We start from the raw sequence: 14,163 nt of genomic DNA, 5'->3' as shown, positions 1-14,163 counted from the left end.
TTAGGGAAAACCACAGTCTACTTCACACCCACTAGAATGATTATAACAAAAAGATTAAGTATTGGTGAAGATGTGGGGAATCTGGAACCCTCATACATTGCTGACAGAAATGCAAAGTGGTACAGCTTCTTTAGGAAACAGTTTGATCAGTTTTCTGAAATGTTAAATATAACATTACCATGCAACCCAGCAAGTCCACACCTAGCATGCTATGCAAAAGAAAGGAAAACATATATCTACACAAAGGCCTCAAGGTGAATGTTCAGAATAGCATTGTTCTTAGTAGTTAAAAAAATAAACATTTGGATTGTTTTCATCAACTGGTGAATGACTAAACAAAAGATGGTGCATCCATACAATGAAATATTATTCAGCAATGCAAATGAACACATTACTAATACATGCTGGTTGAACTAGAACCTGATTTGGTTGAACTTCAAAAACATTTTCTAACTGAAAGAGACCATATATCAAAAGACCTTATATCGTAATCTTTATTTCTATGAAATACCTAGAAAATGCAGATCTGTAGAGACACAAAGTAGGTATGAGTTGCCTGGGAGAGAACAGGAATGAACTGCAAAAGAGAAAGTGGTATATTTTTGGGGTGATGGAGATATTTTAAAACCCCATTCTGGTGATGGTTGCGTAATTTTGTAAATTTACTGAAAATCATTAAATTATACACTTCTAACAGGTGAATGTTATGGTATGTTAATAACATCTCAAAGCTGTTAAAAATATTGTGTAAAACTTAGACTAGGGCTGGGCACGGTGGCTCATGTCTGTAATCCCAGCACTATGAGAGGCTGAGGTGGGTGGATTGCCTGAACCTCAGGAGTTCAAGACCAACCTGGCCAACATGGTGAAACCCTGTCTCTACTAAAACTATAAAAATTAGCCAGGTATAGTGGTGGGCACCTGTAATCCCAGCTACTTGGGAGGCTGAGGCAGGGGAATTGCTTGAACCCAGGATGCAGAGGTTGCAGTGAGCCAGATCGTGCCATTGCATTCTAGCCTGGATGACAGAGCGAGAGTCTCAAAAAATAAAAAATAAATTAAAAAAATAAAACTTAGACTGATGGAACTCAAAATTGTAGAGTTTTGTGGGTAAGAGAACTGAATTTGGTACAGTATGATTTCCTTCATCCTTACTGTGTGGCTTCTGGAAATTACTTAGCCTCTCAGTGATTTAAGTTACTCCTCTATAAAATGGTACTAAGAATATGTCCCTCATAGTAATTTTAAGAAAATTGCAGGAGATAAACAGTACTTATCACACAATTAACATATTGAGAGCTTAATAAATGTCAACTCCTACTACTATGATAATGATGTAGAGGCATTGACCATAATATTTCACTACTTTTTGGATCAAAAGTTCTTAACCTTCGATGACTGTCCTTGTTCCCAAGATTTGGTATTGAGATGTGTTAAGTTTAGCCTAAAGTTGCCTCCTTACATATGTGAAGTTCAGCCTAAAAGTTTCTCCATACAAAGTGAACTATAACCGAAATGCAGGTGTGAACAGACTGTAATCTACTCTTCTGCCAATAATCGAGTTTTGGCTAATCAAAGACGCCCAATTGTTCAAACTCTGTTCAAATAAGGCGAACACCAAGCTGTAACCAATCCGGCTGTTTCTGTACCTCACTTCCATTTACTGTACGTCTAAAAGGACCTAGAACAGTGTGCTCTTCTAATTCCTTATCTGACTTCTAATTTTACTGTTCTTCATGGTGCCTTTAATTTCTTCTCATCAGACTTTTCGAAGTGCTGTCTCTAGCAGTTTCCTCTTTCTGCTCATTTACAACTTCCAGGGTGCTGCTGAACTCTGAACAGTCTTGATACAATTGGGTACAAAAGTCCAAAATGGCAAAATGAAGATCTGTGTTCTCTGCCTACAAATTAAAATATGCGAGTTTTAATATGTTCATTTTGTAATAACTTTGTTGGGCACTGCTTATTGAGTTAAATTTCTCTTTGAGAGATTGGGAGGATGCTAGTCATACAAACCAAAGAGAATGAATTTAAGTTTATTTAAAAATAAAAAACAATTGCATTAGTTTTCAATAACACTAACAATGTGAACTAGCTGTTAGCCAAGTGTTTTCTTGAAGAGGTCCTGCTGGGACTACTTTTAATTTGGCAATTAGCAGCACCATTTGCATACAAATAATGTATTGAAGTCCTTAAAAAGAGTCCACCTCTATCCCCAATTAGGGCCAATTTCCAATGCAAATCTTGTTAATCCTTCTAAATTGTAGAACAAATATTTCCTTAATATATAATGGAAAGTTGGTATTGCAACCAGCTCAGAGAGGATAATCACAGATTTAAAATGAGAAAACTTCAAGAAATCTAAATATTGTATTAAAAATGGTAGTCTTTCCCATACCCATTTCATCTCCAATTTTCCAGATCTCCCTTAAACATTGTAGCTTTAGCTGTTAATTTTGTAAGGTTGTGGAAGTTAGCTTAAAACTGGGAATTTAATCTACTCCAATTATCTCATTTTCCAGACAAAGAACAAAGAGAGGGTGGTATGGCCCTGTCCACGGTCAGAACACTTGGCAGCTGCCTAGACTATAGAACTCTTCTCTCCTGACTCTCAATTTTGTTTTCCATCTACTATACTGTGTTAAGTTCCATTTCTGGTTATGCCACTGTGGCTTCCATTCTGTCCTCAGTTCCACAAGTCTTTAAACTCCTTGAAAGAGCCAACTTTCTGTCTGTGGTTCAGCTTTTATCAGTCATTAGTCTCTCTCACCTTTGTCAATCAACTTCGAATTGGATGCTGCATTTATAGAGTATTCTCAAGAACCAGAGTGAGACAGTTCTACATAATTGATATGATTGGAGTGTCAAATTGAAGTCCTTTTGCTCCTAATTGGCTCTCTTAAGCTTTCTATGGCATCACTTCCCCTCATAGTGGCCAATAGTTCTACTATGATAGTCATGTCTTTAGGTCAAGGCTTGCTGGTGCAGAGGCCTACAAAACCCAAGCAGGTCAAGGTGGCACCTGTCTGTTCTATAGACAATGATTACTAATCTCTTAACTAGTATATGCTGGAAGAGAATTCTGAATTTTTTTTTAACACTAGTACAAGCAGTTTGAATATAGCCCATGAGACTATCAGTTCCTGACTCCTTTAAATTCATTCATTACTGCACTCCAGATGTACACATTGAGATCCTGCTGTATGTTCAGCACCATGCTACCTACTTCTATATCTGAAAAAATGGATTTTATCCCAGTGTAATGAACTTCTCTGTATCACTCTGTTCCTTAAAGCTAGAGTGACTAGAAGAAAGCACTACATGCTACTGTTTTCTTCCATTATCACAGAAAATCAGCCCTGCTCCAAACTCTGGAGCATGTTTTTGTCTTTAATTATATAAAAATGAAGCAATCCTGTGATAAGCGTTTAGGTGACCTTGCACCAACACAGCCCACCACAGGTCCTTCTGACCACGTGCCCAGTGTTTACCAATGGGTTCCTGCCTCGCTCTTCACATCAACCTTCGTTCTTTTCCGTGTCTTATCTCAGCACCCAATCAGCAAGGAGGTCCCCACTCATATCCTCTTAACTCTCTTCCCGCATAGTCTAGCCCAGACCTTAGTATCTCCCCCAGAGAGCTACACTAGTCCTCATCTTCAGCAATGCCCTCTACTCAGACTAAATTTATCTGGACCTAGACTAAAATGTCAAATAGGAAAAATATAATAGGATAATCTCTGCAGTTAGCAATCCAATGCAGCAATAATTAGACCATGCAGAATCCTAAGAAGTTATACATTTCATATACCCTGATTCTAGGATTAAGCAATTCATGATTTGCTGACTTGAAGTTTACAGACTGATGCATGCTTACCTGCCCAACATTGTTTTATCCCTGATAGATCTCAGCAGACAATACTGTCCTAGGGTCAAGGATGCAGTAGAGTCTCTAGGTCTGCATGCTAGACCCTTGGGGCTAAGACAAGTTTATTTTGCTAAGATGTCATTTCTCCATGTGTAAAATATACCACTATCTTATATAGGAAAGTATTTTATGAAAGCACTTCTAGTATCAAGTGTTAACATAGGCTCTAGCATTCAACCCTGCTTCAAATCCTGGTTCTGTCACTGCCATCTGTGTAAACCTGTGAAATGGAGGTAAAAATGGTTGAAGGAGGTAATATTTATAAAATGTGAAGTACAATTCCTGGCACATAGAACTGCATGTTGGAGAAAAAGATGCTGATGATGGAGATTTTAGGTTTTTGCCTCTGCATTCTTTATCTTCAGGGAAGAGAAAATAATGAAAGCTAATGTGTATCAAGCAATTAGACTTTTCCAGGTATTGTGCTGAGTTCATATCAAGTCATTTAATCCTCACAGCAGTCCTGGGTCATAGGTATTTATAGGAGGTGTTTATTGTCCCCATTTTAGAGATGAGGAAACTGAGTTTGACAGAAGTATCCTGTCAAAAGTCACACACAGCTTGAAAAAGCTGGATATACAAACAAGGAATCTGCCTCGAAATCAATACACTTAACCTCTGTGCTGCCTCATGGTGGTAGAAAGAAGAGAAGTGTAGAAGACGGGTCAGCCCAAAGGTTGATCAAGGGAAAGGAAGGCTAGGGTAGGCAATTTACAAATTTGAATTTAAAATACAGAGCTTTGCAATTCATAATAGAAAGACTAAGTGTTCATTGCTACTGCTGTCTGCTTCCAACTCTGCCGAACACGTCTCACTGAAAAAAGGGGTTGGGGGAGGGCGTCTCAGGGTTGTAGACGCTTAGAGTCTTCATGGTCAAGTTGGCTGGGGATAATAAAATCTTGGGAGAGCTAGAGAGGACTACATTTATCAGAAAAGTAATTTAGTAATCATGAATCAAAAAGCTTAACTGACAAAGAGACTGTATTTTTTCTTTGTTCTTGGATTCCTTATTTGGATCCTGCCAACTTCCCTAATGATGACTTGCAGCAGGTTACAACAAAGGACACACAAACAATAGACATGTTCAGACAAGGGTAAAAGGTCAAGAGACTGGGTATTTGAGCTATCCATTTAGCACATTATTTTTCCAGCTGAGAAATCTACTGCAAAACTGAACCAAGATCAGAAAGGTGCTTCATAAATATATAGGTTAATTCTAGCAATATATTTGAAGTGCTTAGATAGCAAACCTCTCTGTATTTCACTATAATGGCCCAGCTTAATTTGTCATCTTTCTTCCCTCTTAAAGCATTGCTGAGACTTTAAGATACTCATTGTGAATTAATTTGGGATTTGGCATAATAACATTAATCATGCTAAAAGAATTCATTTGACAGTAATGCAGTATAATTAGTGATGTACTAAATCCATTGAGATCTACCAATAATTATAGAATCGTTATTTTAAAGCCTTATATAGGCACTCTTTTTTCTTTTTCTTTCTTTTTTTTTTTTTTTCTTTTCTATTTTGAGTCTTCAACATGTAGAGGCAAAGCTCTAGCTCTGACAATTTGCCTTTTGAGATACTGGGCAAAGGTAACAAGAATAAACCTCAGTGGACTTAGCACTAACCATAGAAACCCTTTGCTTAGGGCAAGGTATAAGAATTACCTTAAAGAGGACTGTTTAATCCTGAAGACAGCTGGCTGAATCACGTGGAATTATTAGGAAGTCTTGTGAACATAAACCGGCCTGAACAAACCCAGAGTTTAGTAGCTTATGAAGCTTAAAGACTGGTAGAGCATGAAGAAATAACTAGAAATTCCTGTTCCTAGATTGTGGTGAATGTTTAATCTTCTTTAAAAGTACTAACAGTGAATTTGGAGTGGGAGGAAGTGAAGAGGATGGTTTCTGTGGTTGTAGATTTTTAGATATTTCAACGGAATGAAATCATAGAAATTAACAGGTGAAATAATATCATTTTACATAATTAAATCTGTGATCTATTAAGGTTGTATGGCTTGTTGAAGTATGCAATCTGGTGACCCAGCCAGGTCTAGGCTCCAAAAGTCTGCACTCCAAAAACCGTAGTCTTCTAGTCATAAACTTTTTTTTTTTTCCCTACCAGAGGCATCCCAGAAATAAACTCTCTATTTTTGCAGGAGTTTGGAATCGGCTCTTCTTAACAGGAATTCCTAGAGAGAAGTAAGCCTTCAATTTCATAAGGTATCTTTTGCATCTAAAATGGTAATAACTATGTACCATCTTTGATAAAATAGTCATTCAAATGAATTTCTATATTCTTTAGCTCAGCTGAAGAATTGATTGAACTTGGACTCTAGAACAGGACAGTCAAATAGGATTTTCTGTGATGCCAGAAATGTTTCATACCTGTGCTGTCCAAGATAACTTTCTATGACAATGAAAATGTTTATATCTGTTCTCCTCAGTATGGTAGCCAGTAGCTAGATATGGCTGCTGAGTACTGGAATTACGGATAATGTGAGATGAAGTAAAATTTTCATCTAATTTTTTCTTTTAATTAACTTTAAAGAGACAAATATGGCTAATAGATATCATATTGGACAGCATAGCTCTGAATATTTTTACTCAGTACATAAAGCTACATCACAGTTGTGTCATATGTTACACTATTGATGTCAATGAGGTTATGCTATTACCTTTGAATATGACTGAATGTTTTAGTCTCAATCTTGTACTTTGGGAGGAGTATAGCATTGTACTTTCCAGGGCATGATCTGTAGGGTCCAAGCTCAAAACCTAGCTCTACCGTGTGTGGACTCAGGCAAGTATCTTAACCTCTTGTGGGGTAATACCCCTCACCCTTATAGGGGTGCTATAAAGAGTATAGATGAGTAAAGGAATTAATAGATGTGAATTGCTGAAGATGATGCCTGGCACATAGAAGAGGGTGAATACGTGGTAGTCGACCACTATAGACAATGCAAGCTTGTATCGCCTGTTCCTGGGCTGACCACTGCCACTGTTCCCTGCCCCTTCACCCATATTCTTTGGCACAAATGAGCACCTGGTAACAAAAGGGAAATCTTGGCATTCTCATTTTTCTTTTCCCAGCCCTCTCATATGCATTAACCAGTGAAATGAAACAAAAACTATATCCCCACAACTTCATGCCCTACTTGGCATACTCAAGGTACTCAAATATTTACTAAAGGAAAGAAGATGTCATTTTCCCTTTTTAAATATACTATTAATTGCAAAATACTAGTTATCACATAAAAATCCAGAAAATATGACAAACTCCATTATTCACAGTTTGGTTTACAGATTGTTAATATTTTGCCATTTTGTTGTAGATATGTCCTTGAAAAGAAATCTCAGGCCTGGCACGGTGGCTCAAGCCTGTAATCCCAGCACTTTGGGAGGCTGAATACAGAGGGCTGCTTGAGCTCAGGAGTTTGAGACCAGCCTGGGAAACATGGCAAAACCCTGTCTCTACAATAAATACAAAATGTAGCTGGACATGGTGGTGCATGTCTGCGGTCTCAGCCGCTCTAGACGCTGAGGTGGGAGGAATTCTTGATCCCAGGAGATCGAGGGAGGCTGCAGTGAGCTGAGAGCTCAGCATTGCACTCTGGCCTAGGTGACAGAGCCAGATCCTGTCTTTAAAAAAACAAACAAAAACAAAAAAAAAACAAAAAAAAAACTTCTCATGGCATATGGTTTTGCAACCACCTCTACTCCTTTTGAAATGCAGCAAGCTATTAATAGAGATCTCTGTCTTAGTATTTTCAGGTTCAAAACTTTCAATAGCTTACTCTTGCCTACAAAATACCTTTCATGTGAAATCGGGAGCATTCGTTATTCTACAATCTCATTCCAATTTTCTCAACCTTTCCATTTGTGGGCTTGTCTCCTAACTAGCTTGTATTTACCAACATGTAAGTTATTTTGGTTTTATAGTGACTTGTCCTTTGAAGTTGATGTCTACTATCTCTAGGAACACACACAGTCCTGTCTGTAACAGAAGCACACAGTAGGTGATCTGAGAATACTTCTTGCAAAGTGAATTTATTGTTGATAACTCACAAGCCTTTGGCATTTATAGAAAATACAGTCTTTGTCACATTTTTAAAATTTCAGTTTCTTAATGTGCTTTGATTTACAGGATCCTAATACTGAGTTTTGTTTGACCAAAGAGAATGAGGCAAAGCAGTAGGATGCTTAGTAGCAATAAGACACTTAATTTACATTAAACATTAGGGAAGAAGAAGTTAATAGTAAGGTTGAGATAGATTGCAGTGGAAAGTGTGTAAAATTGAAGCCTACTTTTAAAAGTATAGGGTACCATGTGAATATCAAAGTATTGTTTCAGAGGAACTAATTTATTCTCCACAACTTGCTAAATTATGTGGTGCTTTAAATACAAATGGCAACAGTTTTGCCATCAAATATAGGTTCAACTGAAGAGAGATTGTTGACCCGCAAATATATCTGAGTTGAGAAGTGGAACTATTGTCTATAGATAGTGCTAAAATATCACCTGAAATGTAGTGAAATCACCAGGACTTGATAACTTATGATATAGCTGTTAAGCAAAAAGGATGAGTTAGTGATGCTTCGAGGTGTTTGAGGATAATTGAGAAGCTGGGGGTGGTAAGGAGAAAGATGGAAGTTGAGAGCTACTTGCAGTAAGAATGAGGAGTTTGATTTGAGGTATATCATAATGGAGATGACACCTGGACAGGCATAAATAAAGGTATAGCATGCCCTTACAAATCAGAGCTTCTGGGTACTATATTCTAGGCTGCTAGAAGAACAAACTATATTGTTCAAATAGTTGTATAGTTATAATAAATTCCCCAAATGAGGTTTAATATATATACTCCCATTAAGTTATTCACAAAACAAATGTGCTCATCTTAAGAAATTAAGTGAAAAGACTAGTTTGAGTGTTTTCTTTTATAACTCAGCTGAACTTCCAAATGAGTCATTAGGGCTGATTTCATTAATTTAAAGTACACGTAAGACTCTCAAAGATGGAGAAGAATGGATTCCTGTCATCTCTGCCTAGTTAGTACCCCAGCATGGCAGCTTGATCCAGTAATGTTGTTACTTTAACCTCACACATTCTCAAATTATACTTTTTTGTGCAGAACCATTTTTGTCCTTATAGTGCCAAATATTTCATCCAGTATCTTTGTTATCCAGTAAAACTCTTAGATTTGCATTACAAAATTAGAAAAAAAGTAAAACCTGAAGATTTCCATGCCACAGTTTAACTATCATTAAATGTATTTATCTTTATATAGGAATGTCTTAATTTGTTCTGAGTTCCTTAGTTCTGAATCTCAGAGTAAGTTTGTATTCCATTGTTTCTAAAAGGATAATTTTTTTAAAAAAGCTACAAATAAGGAATTTGTATTTTATAATGCAATCCTGTAACTCATGTGGTTTCTGCACAGCAATGGAATGCAGTTACCAAGATTTTTGTCTTTGGTTAGGGATGTATTGAGATTGAAAGCTCTATGTGACATCTGCTTAATTATCAGCCCTTAAAAAATTTGGGTATCTTCAATAGTTCAGGTAAGAGTTGAAGGGTATCTTCAATAGTTCAGGTAAGAGTTGAAGTGTATAGCTACAGCCCTAGAAAATGCAAAGAAGCCTGTGGCTCTTAAAGTTTGTGTAGCCAAGAACTATTCATACCCTCAACACATACTAAGAAACACTGTTACCCATAATTGATCGGTGTATTATTATATAGACTCACCAGTCTATTTTTTCCCTCAATATGCTAATCTTGTTAAAGTGTATCTTTTAAAGTAGAATCACTGATGCTGATTTTGGCATGCTTTCAAATGAGTTGGTGTGAGTATATGCTAGAAATTTTTCATGTTTTCAGTATACACTAATGCCAACTGGCAGAGGGTAAGAACATTTACTGTGCTCTGCCGCAAAAGTGACAAACACGTGTCAAAGGATTACTTTGTTTCCTGTAATGCAGATGTATTCCCAAACCAAATCCTTACCATCTTTGCGCAATGAGATTGCTTTATTGTTGGATCTAATAGGAAAGGAGACACCCAAGGGGTTATAAATATTTTTGAACAGAGCATTTCAAGTCGAAGTTAACGTTTTCTGAGAGTAGAAAATCAATTCACAAAAGCAAAATTCACATGGTAGAATTTTGAGGTCTAAGTGGGTTTATGCCATTGTAAGTCAGTAAGTATAAAGTCAACGTCAATTGTAGGTGTTTCCATTGCTTATGCAGTACCATAAATGAAGGGGTTAATTCATCCCTTATAGAAGTATCTCTGGTCTTGGTGGACTGGATTTCAAAGATCACATGCCTTTTGTACCAAAAGTGTGATCCATCTATTATGTACCAAAATTGTAATTCATACTTACAATAAAATATTACCCATCCTGTAAGGAAGACACCATGCTTTAACTTCCAGTGCGCCATCAAACCAAGATGGAGAGACCTAGGTGCAGCAAATGAACTCTGCCACCTGAAATGTGTTGCACTTAAAGGAATCTTTTGTTTTAATAGATTATTTTTCTTAGCTAAATGATGGATTATTCCTCCTTGTTCTGTAATTTTAATTATTTTTACATTTAGACTCGATTTCTGAAAGTTCTTTTTTGTGGTTGTGTTTTTTCAGCTTTAAGCTTCTCAGTAAAAAGTGCTATTTCATTGTCTGCTTATGCTTTTCAGGGTCTTTTACAGTAGCCAAGTAAGGCCTGTATATCCCTCCACAGACAGATACTTGGGGATAATTCACTTTCTCAGCTACCAAATCCTCACTTAGATTCTCTCCAATGATAAGACAATTTTTCTTCCACTTAGAGGTTCTCTTGTTTCTTAGATTATATGTAGTGATTCTAAATAATATGGCTTAAAAAGCATCCTTATTTCATATTAGTAATTCCTAGAAATTGGGTTGGTTTGAAGAAAGCAATTATGTACTTAGATACACCAAGCCTTGAAACAGAAAAGAGAATATTTTCACTCAGAGATGATCACCATTAGTATTTTGATCATGTTTTCTCCTGGTGTTTATTGCATACATTGAAATGTCTATTGTGTTTTAAAAAGGAGCTTTAGAAAAGATACCATGTAAAAGTAATGAGATAATGATATGAATAGTTTTCCTACTATTATCCTGCCAAATTTTTAATATCATTTGAAAATATGTTTAATTAGTAAACAAATGTATAAAGGGAACGTATTTTCAAATATTTCAAGAGGAAACAGAACAACAGGTTACTAATGGAACCTCCTAGGAGATGAACCCGGGTACTAGCCTTACTTAATATTTTAATAAATGATTTAGAAGTTAGAGTGCATAGTGAAATCTCTGCGTTTGCACATTACACTAGCTATTCTTATGGATAAATTATAGGAAGATCTAACCATGCTCTGAGAGTAAGCAGAAAAGTGACCGATGATATTCAATAAAAATGCGTTTTAAGGGGAAAAATGTTCTGAGCTGTAGTTTATAATATGGTTTTGGAAATATCACTTATGAAAGAGCAAAGAGTGGTTTTATTCTACCTAAAAATGTTTTTTAGCAAAAAAGCCACCATAGACTGGTCATTATTCATTCATTCTGCAAATAATTGGCGAGTCCCCTTACATGATTATAAACGCCGTACTAGATTCTGAAGATATAGGGTACAAAAGAAACAACAGTAATTTGTGGCTCATTTCTAGCAGCTAAGCTGTTAAAATTCTTATTCCTCTCTACTTTTTATTTGGTCTCTGAGATCTGCCCCCCTAGCACTTCTAGAGGGAGCAGAGCTTCCCAGCTGTTGTCAATGTGGCCTGGCTGTAATGCCTGGGCAGTACTGCTACATAAGCTGCTGTTTTGAGTTGACTCCTTTAAAAAAATTCTTAACCATGATAAAGAACTTAGTAATTACGAAAAGTAATTCTTAACAATTCCAAAGAATAATGTGTATCTTGTTTTACCTATTTTAACGCTGTTCTTAAGAGTTTTTTCTCTTGTTTCTGATTGTTAAATGATTTGGTACAGAGTATGATAGCTCAGTAAGTGATAAATCTGGATATTTTATATTTTAAAGGGCTATTGACAATATCCTGCAACTTCTTTTGATGTGAAATACATTAATTTGAATGGAAAAACAATAGAGGGATTTTTTTTATTGGTCATACTGCCTAAGAACATTCTAACACACAAAGTAGAAACAGGTCTATTAAAACAGAATTAATGACAACAAGAAATAAAAAGGAAAATTAACGCAACAGCTGTCTAAATTTAGGCAGAATGTAGAGAGCTCTCCTTTGAGGGCTGCTTTTGAGGAGTCTTATTCTTTTATGATTCTGAATGAAAGGGAAGTGGATTAGAGGTGGGATGCATCCAGGGGCGTAAGCTTTACCACCATTAACTGCGTTTGTGAGTGTTGCTAGAACTGCAAAATATGGTTATACCTAGCATCATAAAATTCTTAACAATATTCCCCAAACCAAAGTAACTTCAATTCACAATCATGAGATAAAACCAATGAAAGCCATTCAATAGGGCCTTGAATCTTGCTTTGCTGTAAATTCCATTATAGCAGGTGCTTCCTTATCTCTCCTTCAATGTTTTATCCCCAATGCCTGACACATAAGAGGAGTTCTACTAACATTAAATACATGCTTATCTATCAAACATTTATATAGTGTCTACTATGTGCCCAACACGGTTCTAAATGCTTTTCAAACATTACTTAATCCTTATAGCAATAATGTAAGATATGCACCCTAATAAAAATGAGGAGACCTGGCCAGGCATGGTGGCTTGTGCCTATAATCCCAGCATTTTGGGAGGCCAAGACAGAAGGATTGCCTGAGGCCAGGAGTTAGAGACCAGACTGGGCAACATAATGAGACAGTGTCTTCACAAAATTTTATTTTAAAAATTAGCCAGGTGTTGTGCCCATTTGCAGTTAGCTATTATTGTGCCATTGCACTCCACACTAAGTGACAGAGTGAGATTCTGTCTCTGAAAAAAGAAAAGAGGAAATTTAAACACTAAGAAGTTAAGTGATTTGTTCAAGGTCACACAACTGTTAAGTATAGAAGCTGCAATTCAAACCCAGACAGTCTGGCTTTACAGTCTATACTTTTAAGTACTCTGCTATGCCTCGTTGAACTGCATATATTCTAGGGAGAGCCATTGGTTCATATTATTAGTATCTCCAGTCTCCATGCATATATTTTTAAAATGTTTTAAGTGTAAGTGTAGTTTTTAAGCAATTATTTCTCTCTGCTGCCTGAAAATTTCCTATTCCTCCAACTACACGAGGCAGAGCTTATACTTCTTGGCATGTCACTTAAGGTTTTTCCTATTTGGCCCTATTTCCTACCTTATTTCTCTGTACTTCCCCTATAGCTAGGGTACAAGATGCATAAAATACCTCAATGCTCTCAATAGGCTGTTCTGTACCTCAGTGCTCTTTACTTCCCTTTGCCCAACCCCATTTTTATCTTGGCCAAGTTCTGTAGATTCATCAAGACCAGATTAAATGTCACCTGGTAAAGTCTACAGAGAATTATCTAATTTGTAGATATAATGCAGAGTACAGCAAAGTATCTGGTACAACAGACTGATAGGTACAGTCACAAGACTTTGCACTGAACAAGTCCTGTAGACCTCACAACGTGTCTTTGCAAGCACCTGTGCACATGTGTTCACACCCGTTTATGGCATCCCATAGTCTGTAATATAAATGGTGTCACTTAGACTTGATCAGTGCCACTGCCATAGCAATACAGGGCAAACTTGCTAGCAAATAGTAGAAGCTCAACAAGGTTTTGTAGAATGAGAGTGAGGTAGTTATTGTGTTCACAAGGCCAGAGAGTGTCAACTGTGACTCTGCTTCTGTTAGTTGTTTGGTGAGTAGTGACTATGCAGCCAGTTTCCAGACTTGTTCCTAAACTTACATCTCCTTCCACAAAACTTTTGATTTGATAGAAAAATAGAGGTGATTCCAACTGAATGCCAAATGCCATCTTTGGATACCTTTGATTTCCATGACAAATAGAAACTCCCAACTTGGGGAGCCTGCTTGGAAGAAAAAGTGTTTTGATTTGTTTACCTGGTCAAAGTACCATATGCTCTAATGAGAAAGCAGTGACGGGCTTCAAAGTTTGGCCCTTTCAACTCAGGATGCTTGGAGGCATGTCCTTGATCTATAGGGCAAGCAGAGAAAAAGGGGGAGGAAGCAGTAACTCGTAGAAGTGTCT

The 14,163-nt window shown here is 36.8% G+C and overlaps 1 protein-coding gene across 2 annotated transcripts in view; it reads left to right on the top strand.

Moving 5' to 3' along the window:
• LOC105488933 (retinoic acid receptor beta) overlaps positions 1-14,163 on the top strand; it is a 770,293-nt gene that overhangs the window by 91,700 nt on the left and 664,430 nt on the right. The window contains exon 1 of one of the 2 annotated variants that reach the window (XM_071090810.1): positions 6,135-6,152. The exons of the other annotated variant lie outside the window; for it this stretch is intronic. The gene's annotated coding sequence lies outside the window, so the exon portion shown is untranslated. Of the gene's footprint in view, positions 1-6,134; positions 6,153-14,163 lie in introns of those variants that run through there. 2 annotated transcript variants of the gene reach the window in all.

The sequence above is a fragment of the Macaca nemestrina genome, chromosome 2, assembly GCF_043159975.1.
Source record: "Macaca nemestrina isolate mMacNem1 chromosome 2, mMacNem.hap1, whole genome shotgun sequence".
NCBI lineage: Eukaryota > Metazoa > Chordata > Mammalia > Primates > Cercopithecidae > Macaca > Macaca nemestrina.
Note: the sequence above shows the minus strand (reverse complement) of the source record. Positions and strands in the feature narration are given on the sequence as shown.